This window comes from Hirundo rustica, chromosome 4 (assembly GCF_015227805.2).
Source record: "Hirundo rustica isolate bHirRus1 chromosome 4, bHirRus1.pri.v3, whole genome shotgun sequence".
In the NCBI taxonomy this organism is placed as follows: domain Eukaryota; kingdom Metazoa; phylum Chordata; class Aves; order Passeriformes; family Hirundinidae; genus Hirundo; species Hirundo rustica.
In genome coordinates this window covers 65302777-65329703 of record NC_053453.1, presented here as the reverse complement: position 1 = coordinate 65329703, position 26927 = coordinate 65302777, and the positions used below count along the sequence as shown (strand labels likewise).

General features: G+C 41.4%; 1 protein-coding gene across 1 annotated transcript in view; it reads left to right on the top strand.

Moving 5' to 3' along the window:
• Window positions 1–346: 346 nt before the first annotated feature.
• The window catches only part of CHRM2 (cholinergic receptor muscarinic 2), an 85761-nt gene continuing 59180 nt past the window's right edge, over window positions 347–26927 (top strand). The window contains exon 1 of the mRNA XM_040061366.2: window positions 347–1059. The gene's annotated coding sequence lies outside the window, so the exon portion shown is untranslated. The remainder of the gene's footprint in view (window positions 1060–26927) is intronic.

Genomic DNA, 26927 nt, shown 5'->3' with positions numbered 1-26927 from the left:
GACTTGCAGCTTTCAAGGAGTTGCAGAAAAAAAAAAAAAAATAAACAAAGAGGACAGTATTGCAGGGAAGATGGGGAAGAGGTAATTGAAAAAAACAAAAAAGTGTTTCTGATGTGCAAATTGTAGATAAAGACTTGTGATGAGAAAGAGGGGAGTGCCTGATGAGGAAGACCGGGAGAGTGTGTTGAGAGATAACAAGAACCAGTAATTTCTATTCAGCAAAGCCACCAAATCAGAGAGCAGCGCGATCTTATTGGAGGAGAGCTTTCAACAGCAACTAATCCTGTCATATTGAAAGAAAATTGTAAATGTTCTCTGCAGAAATTGCCTTCCCATTGCAGCTAATCGAGCCCTCTTCGCGCTCACACGCATCACACACCCCCGCACACCCCTCCGGGCGGACAGCGAGCGGACCCACAGCCGCAGCACCCGGCAAGGACATTCACCCGAGATGCTCACCTAGGCACCCTGCTCCCCTCGCTCGCCACCAGCCCTGCCAGGGCGGCAGCTTACCCTCATTTCTCCACGAGATCTGGGGGAAGTATGAATTATTACAGGCTCACTCACGAGTCCCAGCTTCACCTGTTTTTAATTACTCCAGTTTTGTCTAAATCTTTCAGCCAGTTTTGATAGCACTATTACTTTTTTTTTTTTTTTTTTTTTAACTCGGCTTGGCTGAACTGAAGCAGAGACTCCCGAGGGTTACAGCCACCGTGGGTGTGTGTGTCTATGTGTGTGCCTGTGGGTGTTGGGAGGGCGAGAGGGAGAGAGAGACAAAAACTCCATCAGCCCGGACGATGCCACCTCTTGTTTAAAGCTTCCAACCTGTTATTCTTTCCCCGCACTATCACGGTACCAAGTGATCTGTATTTCCCCCAGCCCAACCCCCCTCCCTCCTCGTGGAAGATATGGAAGAGGAAGATAAAGCCGCCGGCTGCGGGCGCTGACGGAGCGCAGCCCGCATGCCTCTGCCGCCACAGCCGGGGCCGCTCCGCAGCCGCCGCTCCAGCGAGCCGCTTGCGGCGGGATGAGATGCAACTTCTGCTAATTGGATCACAGGTAGGAAAGCTTTGCTTTTTACTGACGTTTCCTCTCTCTCTTTTTTTTTTTTTTTCTTTTTCTTTCCCTTCTCTTGGCTTTTTTTTTCTTTTTTTTTTTTTTTTTTTTCCCCCACGTCCTCTACCCTCCGCCCCTTCTTCGCCGCACCTAGGATTTCATGCGCTGCTGTCATAGGAAAGCTCCCGCCAAGGAAATAATGTCTAAGAAACGAGCTTTTGCTTCCTGGCAGAAGAAGCAGAACAGACCATAGGGAAACTTTTGCTGAATGGGCCACAGCTGAGCGGGCCACCGGTGAAAAGCAGCGAGAGGAGATTAGGCAGAGCGATTGTCCCCAGCACAGAGCCCTTCCCTATCGACTTTCAGTTGCGATATTAATCCCAGAACCCAATCTAGAGTGGTATAGCGGGAGAGACACAGTAGCCTGATTTAGAGAAACCTTCACATTCTTTCAAGCGCTCTCCATAGGGGGGTTTATTACGAACGCTACATTCCGACACAGGTTCATCCGCGGGGCTATGGTTCCCGACTCCCGCTGTGGCACGTCTGCCAGCGACTCCTGCAGAACGTCACCGGGAGCGGGGAGCGGAGCGGAGCCGTCCCCGGGGAGCGGAGCCTGCCCGCGGTGCGCGCTGGCGGGCGGGCGGGCGGCATCTCCGCCCTGCGGGACCGGGAGGGATGCGGGGTCCCGGGGAGGGGGCTGCCGCCGTGCCGGCGCTGTCCCTCGTCCCCGGACCCCCCGCTCTGTCCGGGAGCAGCTCCCGCTGCCTCAGCTCTCCCGTCCTGCCTCGGGGAGGGGAGCGCGGCTCGGGGCGCTGCCGGAGGTGGGAAGGGTCGGGGCTTTCCCGGCTCATTTCCGGGCCCGGCGGGGCTGTGTCGGTCCCGGCAGGGTTGTGTCCGTCCCGGCAGGGTTGTGTCCGTCCCGGCAGTGCCTCCGGGCTCCCTTTCCTTTCGCCCGTGCCGCCGCCACGGAGTGCTTGGGGCCAGGAGGAGCGAGTCGATACTTTGAGAGGGAGCTCAGAGCAAGCTGTGGGAGAAAAATTGCCTCCCAGAAAGAGCCCAGGGCCATCGAGGTCCTGCTGCAGCCCCACAGCAAGGCCCTATCGGGGGCTCTGAAGGAACGGAGTGCTTTCTGCATCTTCTTGGGCAAAAGCCGATTCTGGCCATCCCTCCAGCTCGGGCGCTTCTCCTGGCTTTGCGCCTTCTCACCAGGCTGCCCCAGCAGCAGGGTGATGGGGAAAGGCGGGCTGGGAGCTCCTCTGCTCGTCCCCCTGCACGGGAGCCGAGCCGGAGGGCCCTGATGCCAGGTGCTCCTGGAGGATGGCTGTGCCCGCTGCCAGCTCCGAGGGGAGGCTGTCAGGGCTTGTAACTCACCCCAGTAGCCCATGGGTGAATCCTTACCCCTCTGCTGGGTGAAGGACGGGGAACTCTTCTTCCCACCCCTGCAAGATTGTTTATTCCTACTATTCTCATTCGCCAAAGTTCCTTTTAGGGCAAGGAGAGGGTTTTATTTCCAACTGGAAATTCTTGCTGCAAATCTAGCCAGAATTACATCTATCCCCATTTTTATGTATCAACCAGTGTGTTGGCACACACTGGCTTGTCCTTCTCCCTTAAGGAAGATACTCTCTTTGCAGGAGGAAAAAGACAAGGACAAAAAAGGAAGGTTTAACCTCTGCTTGATAGCCTGCTCTTGCAGCTATTTGGGGGATATTCCAAATCCACAGACTATAAAAAATAATAAAGTGAATACAGGAGAGCAGAAGTATGCATGCTGTCAGCCTTTATGGTATTGCATCACTTGCAATCACAGCCCTGTCTGAATACACACCAGCTTTGATTGTGTGGTTTTTGACACCGGCTGCTCTCGGTGACTCATCTATGAAGCTCTCTAAGCGACCCAGAGTACACTTCCTCTTTCCTTTAGGATTTCTTCGAGTGTAAGTTTGCTTGAACTTCTCCTCTGCAGGACCCCTGGACTGTTTTTGCACCAGGAGAGTGAGAAGTGCAGTAATCTCACTGGTTTGTTGAGCATGTGCCCCACTGAGCTGCCCTCTCTGTTCCTTCCCTCAACACTCTGGGATTTCTGCATTGCAGTCCACTTGGGAACGAGGCACAGTATATAGGGAGCAGGGGTCTAGGATGTCCCCAACTTGCTTGGGATGGAGGGCAAAATTATAAAAAGGAGAGGTCATGCTTTTCTCGCATCCAAACCCAGGATTTTGAGTAGTACCCTCTACCCAAATGGTTGTAACTCTGCATCTGGGCAGAGCTCGGGGAGACCCAGACCATGTGTGACCAAGAATGTCCTAAGGAGATGGAAGGGACAGCAGTCTGACTGTGCTCTGTCATCATCCAGGATGGAGACCCAGACACTGAAAGGAGGAAACCGAGGCCATCAGTTAAAAACAGAATCTATAAACAGAACTATATATATATATATATATATATTTTTTTTTTCCTCTTAGGTGTTCAGCCCAGTGCTCACTGTCACTTTGGTTGTCACGTCTGAGCTGAATCTGTGTGCGTGTGTCATGGTTCTCAGCTCTCAAAATGCTTGGCTCTTTCAGCCCATTTGGTGTCTCATCCAAAAGTCTTTTGAGGACATCTACTATGAAATCCCTCACTGTTGTTAATGCAATCCCAGGAGGTTACTCTGTCCCACTTCACTCCCGTAACCCGCTCACCCAGCTTTCCCTTCTCCACTAGTATCATGACCTACATGCAAAAGATGCGTTTTCTGGTCCTGTTTCCATAGCAATGCAGCATGGGGAACTCAGACGAGCCAGTAATAATGAAGCCAATTCCCTTTCTGTGAAATCAAGACGTCTTTGGAAGTTGAGTTCAGTTTAAGGTGAAGTAGGAAGCGGCGGAGAGTTGGATTTCCAGCCCGGAGCCCAGATCTCCGCGCCCTCTAGTGCCAGAGGCAGGCGAGGAAGAGCATCCCCGGGTGCCAGGAACGTGAGGCTTCATAGCCAACTACAGCAGAGGGAGAGAAGCAAGTGGTACGAGAAAAGGACATTCTTATATTCTTCCCTATCTGTTGCCAGTCAGATCTTCCCTCTTCTAAAGCCCAAGCTGAAAAAAAAAAAAAAGAAAAAAGGTCAGACGGTGTTCAGCTGGTTCAATTGATCCTGGTTTGGTCACTCAGAGATTATGGCTTGGGTGGGTTAAACTGTGGAGTAAGAAGTGGGAAGAAATTGGAGCTGGGAAGTCCAGACTATATCTGACCATTTTTCTGAAATTTTGGATCTCTCTGGCTTTGAGCTTCGCAGCTTGAAGCAACCCTCAGCTAATTCCGAGAGATTTGAAGGCGCAGAAGAAGATTACTCACTCGTGAAACTGCTGCCCTGACCTTTTACTGGCTGTTTAGGTGGGTGGGATAGGCAACAGTAATCAGGCTAAGGAAATCTGAAGGGGCTTAGATCCAGCTCATATGAATGACAGGGATAACTTTTTCACAAATGCTTATATAAAAAGCTTAAATTATATGTTAGTATATAATGTATGGTAGCATTAAATTCTGTGGTAGCATTTCAAGCCCTGTTAAACCCATCCTAGAGATTCCCATCTCCAAGAACCAGGCTGCAGAAAGAACTAAACAAGACTCCATGCACACCACCTACCCATCTTTTCCTACATTTTGGCAAAGGCGGCTTTCAGTTTTGCCAGCTTTTCCTGTGTCAGAGCTGCCCAAAAAATATAGTTCCCTACTTGCTTGTCCACATCCCACCAGCTGACTGCCAAACACCTGTACCTAGCAGATTGCATTCCCTAGCTCTCCATATTAAATCAAGGAGGGATCCCTTGCTGACTTATCCCGTTGCCTTCCTACGCTTCTGTGATTGAAGTGGTCAGAATTGAAAGTTGAGACCATTCCTGAAGTTGCATTAAAGGGCTGCCTCCTTTTCCCGTACACCCTGAGCTTGCTGCTGTCTAAAAATTCTTTAGGCTGTGGAGCTGCGCATCATTTTGGACTGCCTGTCCCGCCTTAGAAGCTGTACTTGTACCTATGTCTAACACCTATTCCCCACAGAGAAAGCTGTATATCAGCAGGTCTTCCAAAGTATACCTCCCATATAACACAATCTGAAGTCCCAAGAGGATAGGATATTGTGAAGTGAGTTTCATCTCCTTTCCATCAAGCACTTTCTAAAGAATGCTTGCCAATGCCACTAAGATGTGCAATGGGATTTCAGCAGTCCATGTGCTTCACGTATTTGTTTTTAAGGATATAATATAGATTAAATGAAACAGACTACATTTACACCAGCTGCTTTGCTCAGTTTTCTGTGTGTTTTCTGTTTGACAAGATGATTCTCTGATTCCTGCCATTCCAGTATTTCTTGAGACTCCATGGGCTAGATTCTCATCTTAATTACATTCTTTCAAATCAGGGGTGCCTCCAGTGATTTTAATTGCGTCTGGCTTATTCTGGTGCAATTGAGCTCAGAATTTGACTTTCACAGAAACATAGTAAGTGCTGTAATTAGAATATGCCAGTGTTTTGACAACTGTTCACGGAACAAGCTCTGTTTCATCAAACTCTGCTGAAAGGGAAATGCAATGTGATAATGGGCATTGGGAATAGAACGGGGCACCTCTCGCAGTGATGGCAATAAAGATCTCTGTGAGCAGCCACAACATAAATAGGCGAGAAATTCTGTAAATCAGCATTTCCCAGGGTTTCCCTCAAGCTCTTAGAAAAGCTCTGAGTAAACCCTGGGCATGTGTGGGTTTTATTAGTTTTTTGGGTTGTTTGTGATTTTTGGCTTGGTGTTTGGTTTTGTTTGGGTTTTTTGCCTTTTTTTGAGAGAGGTGTAATGAGACAAAAATATCTCCATAAGTCTTTCTTCTGAATCATTGTCAAAATTAGTGTTAGAAACCAAGGTGATAAAATAAACCTAGTAATTTAAAAGAATTTTCTCGCTTAGTGATTTCTATGGCTCAGGATTTTCAGGTAGCCTGAATATATAAAGATCTCTTCATTTCTGTGCAGATAGGATGATCTTCAAACACAAAGATTAGATCCTTTTCTTTTGTAAACTATTCCACCGTGTGAAAAACAAAAATCAGCAAAAACTATACATAGGGAAAAATTAGGTTTCTGATATAACCCATAGCATTCTCATAGATTCCTGAGAATTTTTCTCTCAGCTTTGCAATGAATTACTGATGTCTGTTTCAAACTCATCTAGCTCATGTTCAGTCAATTAGAAAGCAGAGCAGTCATATATTGAAAATTATTCATAACTTTGTTCATGAGTAATGGCAACAAGCTTATTCCGCTCTTATTTCTGAAATCCTTTAAAGCAAGCCAGTGACCAATGATTTATTCATGAAAGTATTCACACATTTCAAAAGTTTCATGAATGTTAGCATGAATAATTAACAGAATTTGTGTTATTTGTTCTCATTGCTCTTATTTTCCTATTCAAAAAGGCATCTGTCATCCACTTACAGAGCATTAGAACATAATGGTTAAAGCATTGGATCAGACAGGTGTTTTCTCTCATCTTGTGGAGTGTTTCTGTCAGTGCTGGTTACCAAAAAGGCAGCTGTAGTGAATGCTGCCCTAGATATCTGCACTGCCCTCAGGTAAAAGGTTTTTATACCCATCAGCTGGGGTTTGCTCACTACCCAGAGACCTTTTGCAAAAGACAAAAATATCTCTTTGCTTCCCTCCCCAGATGGAAACCTCTACTGATTTTAGATGAGCTGCAGATGTACTCACTGGCCAGATAAGCAACTAATCCAGTTTTGCCTCCCAGTAAGTTCAGCACCTTAGTGATAGCACGTAGCAGGGAATTCAGTAGGTTAATTAAATATTTTCTTTGGAAAATTGTATTCCAGACAACCTTTGATCTATTTAAATTAGTTGTCTTTCATTGTTACTGATACCTCTCTGTTATATGACACAAAAAGACCAACTGGAAAAGCCAGTTCATTGAATAAGTGCCATTCATTTACTCCACCATGAGAGAAGACAAGAACAATAAAATAATTTCCATTTTAACACCTCTTAATATGCTAATAAAAGTTTTGGGTTGTCTATTTGGTTTGTTTGTTGAGGTTTTTTGGGGGGTGGGGTTTTGTGGTGTTGTTTTTTGTTGTGGTGGGGTTTTTTTGTTTGTTTTTTTGGGGTTTTTTTTTGACTGCTGCTGTAATAGAGCAGAGTAGGATTGTTCAGTGTAATGCCATAATAAGTGGCCACAGCTGGCTTAGAACCCAAAAAGGCTTCCAAATATTTCACTCCACCTGTGATTGTTCTGCCTCAGCCAATGTTAATTTCCATTAGTGATCCAAATGTTAGGTTCTCCCAGCTTAATTAACATGAAGTACTTCAATCCTTATTCTCTTTTTCTAAGACCAATTATTTCAGTAAAGAAGATCTAAGTTCTTGGACAACCCAGCTGTTAATCTTTTACTGTGAAAAAAATAATTTGTATGTAGTAGCTTCTGTTTTCTCTTTCTTAACCAGCTTCCAGCTTGTAATAATAATCTACTTATTCTATCACAAATTTGTTAAAGAATTTCACACAATATAAAAATACTCAGATATGTGGACTTGTCAAGTTGTTTTTCTTGGTCTTTTAGCTTCATGCTTCAAAGAATATGTATCAGAAAATATTTAAAAATCCAAAAACAACAACAACAAAAACCTGACTATGATCCTTTTTATCCTCTCCTATATGTAAATCTAGATCTTGTTAGTTTCAATCAATTAAGGTGGAAGTGAAACAAAGCTTTTTAGTATATAATACCTAAGATTAATCCCGTGCCTGTCCTAAAGATAGGTGTGCTTGTTGCTACCCTCCTGTCCTTCTGCAGCGTATCTGACTTCAGTGACAACTTGTGTATTTTTGCTATCAGCACAGCCACTTCAGTTTCAAATGCTTTCCAAACCCTTGCATGTATAACCATGAGGTCCTTTTGATATGCTGCTGTTTAGTTTATCAGTTTGTTCCAATGTTTCCCCTTTCAGTGTTCCATGTTCTGACAGCTCATGTGCTTTCTTGTCCTGAAAAAGTAGGTCTAACATGGATATTGGCACAGCATCATTTGCAGAGAAGATTTAACCAAAAAAAACAAAAAAAACAAAACAAAAAAACCCCCACCAACTCAGAACCTCTGTGAAGTCCTTTCCTTCATTAATTATTCCAAATAGTCCCTTGATGTGCAGAAGATCCCTCTGGTTCCCTCCTAGACTGGGTGAATTTAAGACCTTTAAGAAATATCCTGCAGTTCCCCCCTCTGGACACACCCCACCAGCTCTGGTCAGTTTGTGCATCCTTGGCCCTCTCAATTTACGACTGACATTTTGTTTGTGTTTTATTTTAACTCCCTCCCTTGGCCATGGGCTTCCCCAGAGGTGAAGCATCATTTCCTCAGACCTGGTTGTTTGGCTCAAACAACTTCTTGGACCTTAACATTTCACAATAACTTTTTTCCTATCTTGCCTTCCAGTTTTGCTTTCCACATTAGTTCACTGAATCAGAAACTGTCTATTGAAATTCTTGCTGGTTTGACTCCATGGATTTTACTTTCTTTCTCTTTATTTTGTGGCTTTTTTATTTTTATTTTATTTTTGCCTTCGGTACTTTTTAAGCAGCTTACTATTTATAATCAGTTTGTCTCACACTCTTAGTGTCGTAATAAGTTTATTATTTTTCAGTGTTTTTACTGTATCACATCTTCAGCTATTTAGTTAAGAGCACCTACTCTTACGTTCTCCACTTATTCTAGAAATCACTTAGGAATTCATGGGTTTTTTTAATCACTTTGTACCAGTTGACTTACCACCACACAAGTGGATGAACTCACTGATGGTTGCCATTTTATTAGACTTTGGTACCTCTTTGATCTCTCTCCATAATATCCATTGAATATCCCAGACATTTCCGGGACTAGGGGTGCTAGTGCTTTGTGCAAGCATCAGGGTTGAATTAGAAAGGATGTTTTTTCACTTAGCACACTGAGACCAAGCTGATCACAGATAAGCTACTGACCATACCACCACCTGAATTTTGACACACTCCTATGGCCTGACACAAAGTCTGCTGTGGTCAGAGAGCAACTCTTGCTACCTTGGGTAGGCTTTGGCTTGGTATCCTGAGGAAGGGACAGTAATTCTTCCTGGTCCTGTGACAGTGTTGTGAGATAGTGAGATTCAGCTGTGGTGCTGCAGTGAAAAAAAAAAGAACAGACAGACTCCATCCACAGGGTCTCTCTTTGCACTGGAGTGTTGGAAAATTGAGCCTTTAGGAGATGCTTACTGGGAAAGCTGCTTTTCAGAAAAGGAGGATAAGATAAAACGTCCCATATCCCTCAAACAAAAAGGTACTGAAGCTGCAACTGCTCCAGATCTTGATGAGAAGTAAAAGAGAGAGATCTCTGCTGTTGCTTTTCCATACTTAGGCTAAGTTTAAACTGATCCCCGGATCTATTACTAGCATCTTTCACCCACACTAATTTCATTTTTCTAGCAGTGTACATTCAGCTGATGAAAGCTGTCAGAGCACGAGCGACATGAAAGGAGAGGCCATCACCAAAGAAAGTTCTATATTTAACCTGACAATGTCATGTCTTCTCAGTATGACCTTGAGCCCTAGCAGTGAGAATTTAAACAGGGAATCTTGGTTGTGAAGTTTCTTCCTCTGGCCAAACATAGAAGGCTCTTAAATATGAAGAAAAGCAGAGAAGAAGGAAGGTAAAACAAGTCACCCTTCTGCTTTTGACATTTGTGATAGCCAGCACACTTAACTGCCACTAGAAGGAAAGAATACATGAAGGGCTCACTCCTAAATTCTCATTTAAAGTGTCTATTTGATGTCTGCTAGTCATTTTCACAATCTGAGCCACTGGGAGTAAATGTAGGGATTTTTACTGAAAGGTTTTGACATCAGAAGCAGTTTCCTGCAAGGAATATCCATCCTACTGTTATTAATTATTTTGCTATATGCTTCAGTAAGGGGGAGAAAAACCTAAAAACATACAATTAGAAAAAACATAAGGAAAGAAAAAAGAAGATGAACAAAAGCATTTATTATGTTTTGTCTGAAGAAAGCCTGTAACTACCTCTCTCCCTTTTTTTAGCAAAGAGTGAGACTGTTTATCTCCTACTTTGAAGCACAGTGAAATGCAAAATATCGGGTTTAAAAAAGCCCAGGTAAATCAAGCACTGCCATCCTTTCTGAATGACAGATTTGACAATCAATATTCCACATTATTGTCTTTAATTCCTCTTAAAAATCAAAGTGGGGTGTGGAAATGACAAATAGCTAAAAAGACGAGGATTAATTTTCTTGTTAGTACTTTTAGAAAGTAGTAACAAAGGCTGAATTCCTAGTTTCACCAGAGATTGCTGACATGGCCTTGGACAAAATCAGTAACCTCCTGTACCTCAGCTTTTAACATGCAAATAGTATAAAACAGCATTTTCATTCTCACAAGCTTTGTCTGCTCTTCCTGTTTACGTTTTACAGTACTTGGCAGCATTTCTGGAACGGTCAGCACTAAACTCACCCTTAAATTTGCCTCCATTTGGGCATCCATAGAAAGAAATGAACGATACATTATCTTTCAGATATTGAGTTGCTTTTTTATTCCACGTGCAAATTACCTAATTACATGGGCCTTTGGAGAGTAAGAGCCTATCCACTGCCCGTGGGTGTTGCTGACAGAGGCAGCTATACATGGGGTAGTGTCCCAGTTTATGCTGGGGTGGTACCACCATGAGCCTGTTCCCTTTGACTGCTCACTGCTGTCACACAGTTCTGAGAGAGAAAAGTGGGAACTCTGGCTTAGGGAGAGTTGCTTTTACACTCAGAGTCATCAGGTGAGCCCTCTGGATAATGCTTACTTTTTCTGCTCACCAGAAATGTTTGTCTTTCTTGGCTACGTTCTCACTAAAACTACTACAAGACACTTTGGAAAGTTGCCCTGGAGGAAAGGCAGGTGCAAAGCTGCAGAGAGAAAGCACTGAAAGCACACACAAACCAGCAACAGCAGTATGTACCCAGTCTGGGAAGATGTGACAGGTGATATAGTGGCAGCCTAGAAATCAAACGTGCCGCTCTTCAGGGAAAGTCATTGGATCTGGCTGTTGCGGGTAAAAGGTGCAGTTTCTAAAGACTCAGTCCCACTGAAGACTGACTGAATCACCTTTTCCTGAGGCACAGGCATGCTGGTCATCCTCTCTCAAAGGGGATCTTCTGGCAATCAGCTTATTCTATGATGCTGTGACTTGAATGAGAATGAGCCCCTTACCCTCCCTACACTTTTTTTTTTTTTCTCTGCACCATTTAAGAGTTGAAACATCAAGTTTCCTCAGTGCAGGTCAGTAGATAGGACCAGCTGAAGGTGCCTTGATTTTGTCCTAAGGATGACAGCATAACAAATGCCTACAGCACAAGAGCAAAGGAAAAGTGCATCCTCTGCATTTTCTGATAGTCTTTGGATGCTGTGTTCAGGTTGAGTCAGCTGAGAGGCTCAGAGACTTCTGATTGTACATCTTAGCAGGTGAAAAGCTCTCAATTTAACTTTATTCCAGTTTGAGTTGATGGGGCAAACAAAAAGATCTTCTGCTCTTTCTTTCAAGTCATGGGGAAGCTGTGGTTAAACCCATTTCCTAATCCTCTGGCAGTGGTGTTAATGCAACACAACAAAAAGAACAAGGGAAAAAAGCCCAGGAGAGCTCTCACATTTTTTTCCTCTTTAATAATTTATTTATTTCACAAGAATAGCTCCAGATCAACATTTTATTCATTGTGCATTATTGCTTCTTAAACAAAGGAAGAAAATTGAAAGCACATCAACCAGAAAGGAAGATGTTTTTTGCAGTTGAACACATAGAGAAGAGATGATGACTAAATAAAGAGCAATCATTTGCTTTTTTTGAAGTTCTAGTAAGACCTCACTGTTAGGGATCATACCAACACGTTTTTGTTGTGCTGACCAACACCTTTATCTCTTGAACCCCCTGTGCTCTGTCATGAAGCCAGTTCCTGCACTGCAGCATTAAGGAGTAATTATCACTCTTTCCTGTGCAATGATTAGTTATTGTACAGGCCACCTAGAAGCCTTCTGTGGTTGTCACGCCAACTCTCTTCCCCACTCTTCCTTAACCCGCTCTTCTTTGCTGCAATGGTCAGCCACAAGTGGGGTTTGGGGGGCATTCAGGCTGTGCACAGCCCATCCTGATTTCACAGCATTCTGGACACTAAAAGGGCACACAGGATCACCGAGTGAGTGCAGACACAGGGATTTTAAAGGCTGCTGTCTCTTGCTCAGCTTGTGTTCCCTGCCACGATGTGAGAGGATTAGAATGCGTGCTGAGTGCCAGACCTCTTGCTGCTCTGCAGTGAACCACTCTGGGTGCTTAAAGTGCAGCCTCAGAAGGAGCCTAATCCAGGCCTTGTCAGCTGGCAGCACGTTTTCTCTGACACCAGGACTTGACAAGCTGGGGCTTGATGGCTGTTTATGAGGCAGGCACGAAAGCAGGGGGAGAGGTGCTAAAAGAAGACAGCACCTCAGAGAACTCAGATGCACTTCTCTGCTCTGGCAGCAGCCAAGGTGTGTTTCCAGCTACCTCTCAGTGCTGCTGCTGCTAAGATGTCAGTCCTTCTTAGTGGTGGAATTGATTAGCTAGGAAGTAAGAACATGAGTGTCTTTGCTTTAAAGTGGTGGGTACATCCCACCAGGGAAAAGGGAGAAGGACTGTGTGTTGTCTGATCTCCCACCATTCCTTAAACTCTGAATTGAATTGCCCAGTGAGGAAAAAGAGAGCTGATCTTTTCTTAGATAAGCATTCTCAGGCAAATTAACAAAACAGTGACATAGCTATTTGTGTTCCTATAGGAAATTATGTACATGTCATCCCAGCTAGGGCTCAGTCCTGAATGCTGAACGGTGCAGGAGCAGAACCATCTCCCTCAGCTCAGGAATATCTGGGATTTGGTACAATACCTATATATATATTTTTTTTGGTTGTGGTTTTTTTTTTTTTTTTTCCTTGCTTCTTGCTGAAATTACTACCTCCAGTCCCTCAAGGGCAAAAGAATAAAAAGGTTCTGAACAAACCCTCCACAACAGGGTACATGCAGTTGCTCTTATCACTATTTATACACAGATGATTATGCTATCTTCCACACAGTGAGGAATGAAAGGATTAATTGGGGAAATGATCTGAAAATCAAATACTTCTTTCCTTGATGTTTTAAAAAATTTTGATTTTGCCTAAGCTGTCCCACATTTGTTTATTTATTTTTTTAACAATCTATTATGACTCTAATTAAACATCTAACTGCAGAAAGCAACATTAATACAAAAACAAGTTAAAGATTCATTATTATTTGGAAAGCAATGCTCTGTTTTGGATAGGGAGAAGAGAGAGGAAACTTTCTGTCTTTGGTCTACATCCAATGAATTGAAAACAGAGAACTCTTCCATTCAGTTTCCTTTTTACTCCTCCACCCTGCATACTCCTCTTCCTTCCACCAAGCACTTCTCATCACTCTTTTTAAAGACACAGCCGTGTCAGTCACAAAATTACTTCATCTGCTGTTTGAGTATTTGAGTCAATGAGTTATGATCACATACCCAGTCCCATTCACACACACAGCTACTGATTTTCTTGGTTTTGCACATTCACTGCAGGAACACGTCGCTGGTTTTAGCAGTTTGAGGTCTGTCCCTTCTGTGGGGTTGTCTGGCTGTCATCTCTGCCTTCTCAGCCTAAGGAAGAGAGGGCAGGATGCAAAAAGTTGTTAGGCTTGTGAGGAAAAAAATTGTCTTCCCGATAGCCTCAAAGAGGGTTGTGTGAAGATGGGCTTTTCTCAGAACAGACATTCCCTCAGTCCTGGGTCTCATCAGTCACTGGCCTCATCAGACAGCTGATGCTTTCTTTTGATTTCAGATCACTGAAAATAAAATGACCTATGTTGAACAATCTGTTAATTGTCATTAATTTTTCCACTGGATATTTTCCCCCCTATATTTTAATTGTACATCTGCAAGTGTGCTGGCTAAGCTTCACAGTCTGATTAATAGTTTCGATTATTATGTCAAGGCCAAGAGATCCTTTTAAGCTTTCCACATTCAGTATTGAGAACTTGGTACTTTTTGTGTGTTCACTTGCACATGTGAACCAGCTTCCCACCTCTGAATTAATGAGCTCATACCTACAGGCAGAAGCCGAAGCTGCTCCAGACAGGCTGGACAACAACCATTCCCTTTTTCTCTAAGACGGGCTCAAGAACAGCACAGCTGAAGGGAGAGATCAGAAATCAGAAATATCCTGGAGAAAGGACAAAACCAAAGGCATGGGGCTGTTCAGCAGGGGCTGTATTTATTGTTCCTTTCCCCACATCAGATAATTATTGCTAATCACTGGTGGCTGACTCCATACCTCAGCCTGTTCCTGATCACATCTTGCAGGAGGATCTTTTGGTTCAATACCTGTGAACATAACACTACTGTGTTATGGTTTAGCATGATTTTGCATCATCTACCTGTCTTTTTAAAGACAAGTACCTTTAAAGAGATATTGAACTGCAGGTCTACGCTGTAGTAGTAGAAACTCCCTTTGGGCAAGTTTTCCTCGAGTACACCAGGACTGCTTCCACACAAGACAGAAACTGTGCTGCATCTCCTCCATCCTGGAAGTGGCACAGAGTTCAGTCCACTCCAAAAGTGCAACCCTGGTTGGCTGTGTGCATCCTAAGGGAAAATGTGTGATCTTAAGATAGACTTGGCTTCTCTGGGGAGTCAATTTCTGTATTATGGTCTCCTTCTCTTCAGCATTGGTTGCTCCATCATCCACTTTCTTGAAAACGTTGCAAAAACTTGCAAAGCAAGCAAAGAGATTCCTGTCTTATGACATTTCTGCTGCCTTAGCGCTGCCTTTTTTTATACTACCTGCTGTCTCTTCAGCTGGCTTTAGGATTGAGGCAATTGCTCTTTTATTCACTTTGGGAGGTATTTCACCACTGAACAAACACACCAGAAATGTTTATCACATCAACTGGTCCATACTGTGAGTGATAGTCCCTGGATCTGGCACAAAATACTAAAGGAATGAAATAGTATCTAGTCTGAGAAAAGACTGCAAAATCTTTCATTAGCTTTTCACCCACATCTGTTAGTATCTCCTCTTTTACATATAAAACCTGCTCACACATGCTGAAAATACAGGGCAGCACATTTGAAAGTGTTTGCAAGGTATATTTTACTCACTGACTTCCTTACTGTTAGGCAGCAGAATATAGACAGTTGCTGGAATGCAGTGCATATTAAGAAGTGTTGGTCAATCATGTGGAAATAGACTCTCAAGTATGATTAAAATTACTAGTGGTATCAGACCTTATGTGCCTGGTTTTACATTGATTACTGATTTCAGAGAGGTATCCTTCCACTTAATGAAAGGCTGCTGATTATTGAGCAAAGTGCATTATTTTCAAAATAAATAAAAATAATTACCATATTATTATATTTAGAATTATTCATTTACTACATATTGTATTATAATTACTATAATATTACAAATATATATATAAAATTATTTTATGTCAATTTGTGATTGCTGTACTCTTGAATAGGGGCAGTAGTGATGTCTGTCTACTTGGAGATTCTTATGTTTCAAAAATGTCTCAGATCCATAAAAGAAATGACCAAAAAGAGCATGGGAGACTCACAGGGCCCCAGGGACCTGTAAATAGACAGAAAAGTGTGATAACTGGCAGGGTTAGATAAATTCTATTTGAGACGTCACTTCTAAAGAGTCTGTTCTTCATTTGTTGCACTTTGTTAGCAAAGCAGAGCTTCTAGAAATCTATTTCAATGCACCAGGGTAAACAAAGGCAGCAGGAAGAATAAATGTGTTCTGTCTAGTCTCATGCTGATGCCAAGGGGCCAGAACCCAGATGTCCTGACCCTGAGTTCAGCACCACGCTCTTATTATTGGACTATAATTTTACATGGAGCTTTCTTTCTTTCTTTTTATTTTCTTTTTTTTTTTTTTTTTTCCCCAGGGTGTTGGGGGGTGGTGGTACATTGTATTTGTTCACTTCAGCCAAGACTGAAGAAAAAATATTATGTATAATTACAGAGCAAGGCAGGCTCATACGTCACCCATCGGCATTGTCTAATCGCTGGCATTATTCTCTGTTCTTACTCACCCTCATGTCACTGCTGCCTCTCTCTCCACCTCGAAGGCTTAACTCCTCCTTCCTCTGACAGGATGTACAATAGCCAGAGCAGTATAAATCAAAGCCTAGAATCAGGAGAATTAGAACAGATTGGAAGTGCCAGTTCCTCAAGAAGGAAAAGAACGAAACAAGACGGCAGGAGATCAGAAGAGTGATTGCAGCTTCATTACAAGGGCTGTTCTGCCATCACTGCGGGTTATTGCCTGTCACAAACTGTTTTTATTTTCCAGCTTCTGACTGGTGAAGATCTCGAACTGAAATAAATGCCAGCTATACACTTCCTTTATAAATCTCCTTGCCATGCTCACCTTTAATATTTACTTGCCGTCGTGTTTTTCAAGTAAAATCTGATTTTAGACTTTTGGTATCTTTATTGCAAACAGCAGCAGCAGAGAGGATGAGAATTACAGAGAAGCTCTTACAGGTCCATGCTGCAGTGGGCCTGAGAGGGAATGAACTCAGGCAGAACAAAATCAGGATAAACTGTCACGGGGCTTCCATGCAGTGCACTCAACATAAACTGCTTCCTTATTCAGGTCTGGACATTAATCACACAAGCGGTCAAAATACTGCAACACTGAATTTTTTCTTTTATTAATTTATTTACCAGTTAAAATAAAAGAAAAAGGGAAAACAACGAATCATCCAAAAAAATATCTCATTCTTGGCAATTCTGTAGCACCAGGTTGAAACCTAAGGGTTTCAACAGCATGTCATTGGGAGTTTCAGATTTCAAGAGCAGTGAAAAAATGCCTTGAGCAGAAAGAGGTAAAGATAGTTTCTGACTGAATTCTGGATCTTTCTTTGCTAAGTGTTTTTGTTGACGGCAGATCTTCATGCTGACTTTTCTGGGGGAGGTGAAATAAACTCTTTAGGATAAAGAATTTTTTATTTTATTTTATTTTAAGACTTATATGTAAAGCAACAACTGATTTTTTATTAGCAATATCTATAATTGTTAGACCTCCTGTTTAGACAGCCAGCACAGCATGGCCAGCTTTGTTTTACAGAGGATGTGTTTGGAGGTAACTTGAGCAACATTTGCAGTATTGCTCACAAACTCATGGGCTGGCTTATTCTCCCTGTGCTCTGCAAACAGCAATGTGCTCGGGGTTATACTTTTTGGGTAGCTGCCATCTCTAAAGAAGCCTCTGTGTCCTTAGCCTGAGGCTGAGTGGGTGTTCTTCTCCTGCTGACACTCTGGACACTGTCACTCTCACAAGTGGTCCCTCAGAAGAAGACAGGAGATTTGCATGAGTAACAGGCATTTGTTTGACCCAGAACTGCAGGATTTGAGTCCTAAACTGGGAATGAGGAGTTCCCATTGACTGTCTCCAAACAGTGAGGGAGAGATTCAGCTCTAATTTCCCACCTGTGTGCTGTAAATCTGCAGAGGTAGGCTGCCACAGACATGGCACGGGAATTGTTATTTCTGACACATGCAGGACATCAGTGTACCTGTACAAGCAGGAGAAAATCTGCTGGTATTCAGGACTGGCTCACTGTAAGAACTGGCAATGAGCAGGCTGGTTGGGTTTGTAGTTATGCAGTGGCAGTCCAATTTACTGCTGAAGTTTTGTGCCCCGGTCCCATCAGTCAGGTTTTTAACACACAGCCAGACTTGGAAGACAAAATGTCCACCCCATATTTTACAATGAGTTGTTTGAGACCAAAATGATCTGATTTTGGTACTTGAAGTGTCCCAGTGCTGCCTCAGGTTAACATGTCATTGTCTAGATAATTGCCCTGAGTAGACCAATCTAAGATGAAATCTCATTGCAATAATGGGAACCTCTTTCTCACCTGAGATGTATTTTCAGTGTCTATGTGGAATTGAAGAGTAAGATTTCAGCTATGCTTATCTCTATTGAATGTCCAGATTTAGAATGAAGTATTACCATTTTAGTGGTTTTTTCACCCTTTCTCTTTACATTCCTTAATTAATTTTTAAGTCTCTGAGCTGACACCATATTTGCAAGGACCTTTCAATTTCCAACAGTCTTTTTTTAAACAGTCTTACTCTTTCATTTTCAGTCTTTATAGTATTTCTTAATGTATTAAACTTCCTTATTAGTATGTATATATAGAATTACTGCTGTCTCTAATGAAAAACAGTATTTTAGAGTAGAGAAAGTTTATTTCTTTTCAGATTCAGTAATTTCCTATGTTTAGGAACAAGAAAAGACCTATTAGGAGAGGAAGATAAAAAAGAGAACAGCTCCAACTGTCAGTACCTGCCATTTATTTGTATTAAAAAGAAATAACTGCCAAAAATTACAGAAGCTCAAGAAAGTTATTGCTTTATTAAATTTATTAAAGCAGTTTCCTCAGTAAAATATTTCTTTTTTTTTTTTTTTTTTTTTTTGCTAAAAATTCTAGTGGAAAACATCTGCCAAGTTTGAAAAGAAACAAATCAACAAAAACCACTATTTGATTCATTAGAAATGCAAAACAAGTGCAAATCCATTTTCTCAGGTTTCAACAGCTTGTTGCAACTCTTCGCCTTTAATTTCTTTCATTTTCAATCAAAGTTTTAAAAACCTTGCTGAACTTCTTAATATTGTTTTGAGGGATCAAAGTATCTGCTCAGCAATGTGCAAGTGTATGTGAAGAAACCAAATACAATGACAATCCAATTAGTGGAGAAAAGGAGAATGAGGAGATGTAAGCCTGAGGAGATGTAAGCCTTAGGAGATAATGGTGATTTTATAAAAATATACTTTTTACTACAATAATATAGCCCATTATGTGATAAGTTTGTGATCTAAAAATTTACTATTTTTTCTACAGGAGAGTAGAATATGTATTTGATTAGATTGGATCCATTTAAATTTGGATTGGGTTTTTTTGGTTGGTTGATTGGGGTTGGTTTTGGTTTGTTTGGTTTTCTTTTTCTTTTTTGTGCCACTTGGAGAATTTCTTAGAACAGACTTCATTTGCTACTTTGAACAGAAATACTTTTTTTTTTTTTTTTTGTGCCTGCTGTGGGCTCTTCATGTGTTTGGACAAAGTAGGCAGCTATGAGTTTGAAAGTAACCCTTGTTCCATACTTTTCTGTTGAAAGTCCTGCAGGAAGATCACCTTTCTGCCAATATCACCATAAAACATCATTGCTATTTAGGATGAAATATGATCACATTTTGTGACAGCCCGACTGTGGCAGGGCTTGGATTATCAAGCAATTTCTTCAAATTGTCACCTGGTTCAGTTTCTTTTACCACATGAAGACTTGGAGGACCATGGGCAATTCATGGACAGAGCTGGAGAGAATAATGCTGAGGCATTATTTTTAAAAATAAGTGTTTTTAAAAAAGTGTTTAAAAACACTTTTTTGGCTTGATATATAAAAAAATTCTACCTCAGTAAAATTATCTAGCTTACACCATTTTTTAAACATGACTTCAAACCAATTATGCCTCTCCGTTCTGAGCTGAAGTGAGTACTGATGTGTGTCTTATCTTTATTGTATGGAAAATAAATAAAAGCATCGCAATACTTCCCAATATCTGCCCCATGGAGAATGTAATTTAAAGATGAAGGAATGGATTTGGAAGACAATTTGAGATAACCACTGTACCCTTGCAGCAAAACACAGACAGATCAGTTGACTGAGAAAAGAACGGTGTTAGCAACCAAAGATACTTGTTTTAGATAAATAGATTAGGGATGGATACATCCCCCTGCTCTAAGCCAAACTCCTGTTTGTCTCTTAAACTCTGTTTAGCTGTCAGTCATTTCTTCTCCAGCTGTCTTCCTCCTTACCCTGTTTTTCTTTAAACTAGACTACATTTTTGGCTGGGATTCAGAAGGAGTTTGATTATGTTACCTGATTTATTAGTTTTGGAGGGTTTCTTTTCTTTCTTTTTATTTTCTGAAGAGTTTTGTTTGTTTGTTTGTTCTTTCTGTTGTATTTCTGGTGTATGATCCTTTTCCATTCTTCCTTTTCATGTTTCATGAGCTTGCTTTATACTCATATACAGGGAATTTCCCTCTTTTTTCCTGCCTCTGCCTTCTCTTTTCCACCTCCCTTATTCCCTTATATGTTCATCTCTAGAGATTTTTGCAGAGTAAACAAGATGGCACAATTCTATCCTCCGATCCTTTGCAGCCTCTGAGTGTCACAGAGGGAATTCTAAAACCAAGTAAAGAAGTTAGAATATGGCTCACAAATGTGGGACTTGATTTTTGTTTTACCTTTAATGCATTCTCTTGAAAGTGCAGTGCAAATTTAATTTTCATTTTCTGCCTCTCCTTTTTTCTACCAGCGTGGAGGGGTTTGGTATTTCAGCTCCTGTCATACAGAGTGATTGAAAGAGACCTATCCCAGGATAATTTATAACTTGCTTGCCAGCAGAACTTGGTGCATTTTACTGTGGCATTCCATGACAGCCACAGGTAGATGCTGGCAAAGAGAGTCCAGCCTCAAACCCTCTGGTATTTCTCACCTCCTCAGTGCTCAGAGCAGGCTCACCCCAGTCATGCTGTTGTGGCAGCTAGTCTCAGAGCCCTTGCATTTGTATTTCTTTTAAAAATATCTGGGGTAAAAGAAGAGGGTAAAAGCAGTGTCTCCTTCATGCTTTCAGCTACCAGCAACAGCGGTTCTTTCAGAGGCACCAGACAAACAGCAGACAAACAGCCTTTGTCTGCCTGCCCCCAGCCCCCTCACACCTGCACTGTTACCTGCCAGCAGTGCCCACAAATGCAATAATGTAAGGAACACTAAATTAGGAGAGACTGGCAATTGCAGGCCAGAGAGACTTCAAAGCCCCCTACATTAAGCACTTAATGATGAGCCCTGAAGGGCAGCCTGTGTCTGGAGCAGAACGGAGAGCACACAGGTGTCTGCTTCATTTGTGCCATGTTACCTTAGCAGAGCTTTGGAGTTCTGGGTGTTTCCAGACTCCCTGGACTGCCTGGATATAAAACACATGCCTGATGCTGCCTCTCTGAGCATCTCTGTATTAGCCTGTTTAGGTCAAAGACCTGACTGCTCAGCAGAGCTGGCAGAGGGTGGTTTTTGTCCCAGTCACAGTCCCCTGAGATGAAAAGAAGCATCTTTCAGCTGTAAAGATGGAAGAAAAATTATTCTCAAAGCCCAGGCTGCTCTGGAAATAATAATAATAATAATTAAAAAAAAAAAAAAAAAAAAAAAAAAAGGACAGGTCTGTTCTTTATAATTTTAACAATTTCAATATTCTTTTTTTTTTTTCTACACTATAATTTATAGGTAGATGTATAAACAAAACCAACAAAAAATGCACAAAGAAACCATTTTATTATTTTTTCCTTCTCTTTATTACAATTCTTATTATTCTCTTCTTATTTTCATTCTACATATCTGTGTGGATTTTCTTGAAGTGCCACTGAAAAAGCTCCTGAAATGCTTAGAAGTAAAAAACTTAATTGGAAAGCCCTGCTTGCTGTTCCAGTTCAGTAGCATTCTTCAGAAGGAGACTTTTCCTTGTTAATGCTGATGTTTGAATAGAAATCTTTTTGTCCTCTATGGCTGCTTGCAGCTGGCATCCTTTTATCCAGGAACAGTGGGAGCAAGTCTTACACTTTACCCTGAAACTGTTTAGGAAGTAGTTCTGTCTTTTGATTCGAGGAGGAAAATAGTTCACAAGATATCTGGAGTTTGTGGGCAATATGAAAACCCACCTAGAATTACGGGAAGCCTTCTGCTGAGGAGAGCAGCTTTGAGTTATGTCGGAAAATTACCTGGTAAGCATTAGCTGGTAAATATCACTTCTGTATGACATATTGTTCTGCTTTTATTAAAGCAATAAGTCTGGAAAATTACTTAAAGCCTGGGATAGCAAAAAGCCCCACAAAAGTAAGGATAACCAAAATACCTTTAAAGAGTCTCTCTTTTTTCAGGATATTACAATGAGGAGGCTTACTGTCAATTATTACCTGGTTTCTGACAAGATGGAAAGTATTTCTTGGTATTACTTAACTGATACTGCTGATATGCACAGCAGCCTGTTCCAAAAATACCATATTTCTTGTGAGCTTCAGTAGTAAGAGAGAAAATCAGATTTCATTCCATTTACTTGGGGAAAAATCTGTTCTTCTAAAATAATATTTCAACTGGTCAAAGTAGAAATAATTGTTTTCTGAAAGCAAAAAGCAATAAACCCCTCATCTTCCAAGGTTTTGTTCTGCTGGTGGTGGTTTTTTTTCTTTGTGTCCTGCAACATATCACAGCCCTTTAATGCAATTTTCTTTTCTTCATTTTAATCAGTTTATCCTTTAACTACACAATTTCTCTGCCTGTCTGTCTTCCCTTTAGCTTTTAGACAAAATTATTACAAAGTAAGAAAACCAAAAGGAAAACAGACCAAACCAAAAAGTCAGATATCCAGTTAAGTCTCTAAAGAAGACCATCTCAAAATGAGAATATCCTGCTGGAGAAATTTCTGTTTTGAAAGAGCACCTTTCCTTTACAATAAATGTCTAGTTTTTTTGTTTTGTTTGTCAGTGTCATTGGCAGGAGATCATCATACTCTAGCTATCCATTTTTCAGGTAATGCACTGTGCAGTAAGCAGCATTTGAGTTTTATTGGGTAGTATTACTGCCCCTTAGATTGTTCTTTCTCTTTGGTGAGTGTTCTTTCTCTTTGAGACCTGTCATGAGTGATGTGTAACAGACTTATAGAATTTAGGAGCTTTCAGATGCTGGCAAAGCAGAGTGTCTCTCTGAAAATTAACCTAATTTCCTGAGCCTTGGCATTGCAGCAGAAACACAAGGCTGGGACACAAGAGAATGAGAAGCGCTCTCTTACCTTTCCCTCTCATCAGTTTCCTTCTGTCATCATGAGTTTTGCACAAACACAAAAACCCGCACAAACCCCTTACACAAACAAGCAAACAAACAAACACCAAAAGTAACATTAGAAATAAAACACCAAAGCCTTGTTAAAGCCACTTACTCTTCAGGCAAGATGTATCTTTCTATTAAAGCTTGTGCTCAGTTCTTATTAGATCAGCAGCCTAGTGAAAATGCTGGGTTTTGTGACACCAGTTACAGTCCTGCGAAATTGTCCTTTACTTGTGAGGATTGATGCCCTACCTAAAGCCCAGTTATAAAACAGCAGTATGGAAAAGGAATACTTCTGCAAGACTAACTTTTATAATAGTGTAAGACATAGAGTGCAATTTGTTTAAATACCACGTGACTATCTTGAATTGAAGTTCAAGCTTTTAGTGCAAGAAATGGCTTCTGATGTGCCTGAGATTTTTCAAGATTGCTCATTCTTTGGCATTAAGCAAATGACTAGCACACTGAGGATTGAGTTGGCAAGGAGTAGAAGACAACCTCTTTTGAAAATGCCAGGGACATCAAGGTGTTGCTTTTCCCATTTGATAAAGATTAAACATCCCATGTTCCTCACAGCAGAAGCAAAACTCATCAAAGAGGCAAGGTTTTGCAACGCTCAGCAGGCTATTTGTTTTCAATATATAATGGTACAGCTAGTAGGAGTCTTTTTCAGAGTTGTCTGATTTAAATCCCTGATGGGAATGAACACCCATGGACTGGGGTAAGATTGTCTCTTAGGTGAAAAAAACGGTGGTCTCTTAATTGCCAAGAAATTTCTCTAATGACTGAAGCCTCTGATATTCCTGAGGATAAATGTGGTAATATTTTAGCATACGCTAAAATGCAACACTCTTCAGGACTCAAATTCTCTTCTCCCTTTTAATGGATGCATCTCAAGAGTAAGTGTTTCAAAATGATGATCTCTTTATGGCATACCTTGGAGTAGATAATTTTTTCAGACTTGTGTGTTTTCTCTTGGCTTCTGCCACAGTGTTATCACAGAATCGTAGAATATCCTTGAGTTGTAAGGGACCCACAAGGTTGATCAAAGTCCAACTCTTGTCCCTGCACAGGACACCCCAAGAATCACCCCATGTGCCTGACAGCACTGTACAAGCACCTTTTGAACGCTTGCTGTGGCCACTTCCCTGGGTAGCTCCAGTACCCAACCACCCTCTGTGTGAAGAATCTTCTTCTAATATCCAGCTTAAGCTTCCTCTGACACAACTTCCAGCCAATCCCTCAAGGGGGTCCTGTCACTGGGCACCACAGAGCAGAGAGCAGTGCCGGCCCCTCCTCTTTCCTTCACATGAAAGTCGTAACTGCAGCGAGGTCTCCCCTCGGTCTCCTCTCCTTCAGGCTGAGCACACCAAGACACCTCAGTTTCTCCTCATACAGCTTCCTCTCCACACCCTTCACCATCTCTGTTGCTCTCCTTTGGATGCTCTCTAGCAGCTTTATATCTTTCTTATACTGTGGCATGCAAAACTGTGCACAGGAGTCGAGGTGAGGCTGCACAGCTTGGAGTAAACAGGACAATCACCTCCTGTACTCATCTGAGAACTGCTGGGATTTATAAGAAAATTAAAACAATTATAGTCAACCATTCATCATTTCAGTATTGATTATAACTCTTGGATGGAAGAGGGCATGTGGCAGTATGTGGGGCAGGCAGTTTGCATGGTCAGTTGCTAAGATATTGGATAATGTCAAAATCATGTCTGAAATGATGGATTGTGCTGTCCCTTAAAAAGATTTTAGCTGCATGTTGGTCTTTATTTGTCTTCAGAAAAATGCTGGCCCTTAGAAGAATCATTTCATTTTTGACATACTGCAAAAACTATGTGACTCAGCAGAGTGAAATGCCCCGCAGATACCATATCCATCAGCGACTATTCATTAGTTCAATAGTACACAGCACACAGTTCACATCAAATTAATTCTGCCCATTAGGTGGAAATCTAGAAATCTCAGCTCATATACAGTTGGATTGGGAGAAATCTTGTTTCCGCAAGGGTCAAAGTAGATCTTTCTCTCCTGGTCATCAGAAAATTTCAATTTACACCTTTTTGGCCAGGCATTATTTAACAACTTACTCCAAATTAAAATGAAGCAACACAGACACACTTCCCCAGAGATCCTAAGGGATATCATTTTTTTAATCTTGAGAAGACGAGAAGCCTGCAACTTTATAAAATAGATATCTGTCTTGATCAAGTCCTCCACAGAAGTTAGTGGAAATTTTTGACTGAAATTCACTTTGAAAAGATTCTACCCTGGTATAAATTTTATAAAAATACTAATCAATTTCTTTGCCCCTTCCCTTGGACTAGTAACTTTACATAGGCAGGAAAAGCTTTGACTTGGCAGGACTTTTATCTTATAACTTCTAACCAGGAACTTTCACTTCTCTGGTGATTGTAAAAATTACCATCCAGAGCTTTCATCTTGTCTCTGCTGCAGTAATTACAGGAAAGTCTTCTGTAGTATTTTGGGGAAGCCCATGAGGCTGATTTACTGAGATTTTGGGAATCTCTTTACTCTCATAGTTTACTGTCATAGCCTTCAGCTGGAGGTGTTAGAGCTCAACACTACCAAAAATCATGCTAGAATCCCCATAATCAAATGCTACTGGAAATGGTTTTCATTTTCATGTTATCTATCACCTTAAGGGAATAATAAAATATATTACCAACTGATTCAACTCAAGAACACTAAAAGCTCTCTGCTGTATCATATTCAGAATACTTCTGGGCTGAAACATGCCATCTGCTTCAGAGTATTTAGCAGAATTACACCTTATCAGAGGGTTGGAAATAGAGTATGGTATTCCATTGCAACGCCAGATAGAATTTTACATATTGGAATTTAATGACCCAAGTTGTATAAGGGTATCTGCTTTAATCCAGCTCATTATCGTTTCAGAGAATGGCACAATTGCTGGTAATTTACTGCTGGTGATACCAACGGTCTCTAGAGGCAGTTTTATCCAGCCCTTGTAATGTTAAAAGAGAAAGACCCCAAAACAGAACTGTTCAAAGGAAAAAGCGAGGAATAAAAGAAAATCTGCTTTGAGGAATGTCTTTCACATGCCTTTAAATCAATCACTGAAAGACTTTGCAATAACATACAGCTGAGATCTAATATTTTACATATTTTACATGAAAATATTTTAATATTATTTTGCAGTATTATAACAACAAATTTGAACTCCAAACCAAAAACCTCTAGCAGTATTCTTGGCTTTTGAAAGGAATTGACTCTTCTAAAACTCCTCTTTGGTTTCTGAAGACAAAAGAAATAACAAAGATGAGATCATATTTTGAGACCTGCAAAAGAGATTTGTCCCCTTCTCCATTGCATCAAATTCTACTTAATGTGGGATTTAGGCAGTGATCAGTCATTCAGCAGGTACTACATATAATCAGGTTAAAGAAACCCTGGAGCAGATACCTGGCCAGGAATTTTGACAGAAGTGGAAACAAAAACTAAATATTTTCTGTGCCAAGAAAAAACATTTCAAAAGGGTATTTTGGTTTTTTTAGCACACTTTTCAGTCTGTTCTGTTACGGACAGTCCGGAAGTTCTTAAGAAACTATCTTGTGGTGCAGTGAAATTTGCTGTTATACTGATAGTATCATAAGGGAGCCCGACAGAATGCAACATCAATTATCTTTCCACAGTACATTGGCATCATTGCTGTCAGTCATCACTGCAGCGCATCTGAAGCACAGGCTTACAGTCCTGCCTGAGCAGGGAGGGAGGCAGGAGAGGTAAGTGAAAAAGAAAAGAGCACTGGAAGGTCAGACTATACATTTCATTTGTCTTTCACCTTCCTTAGTACC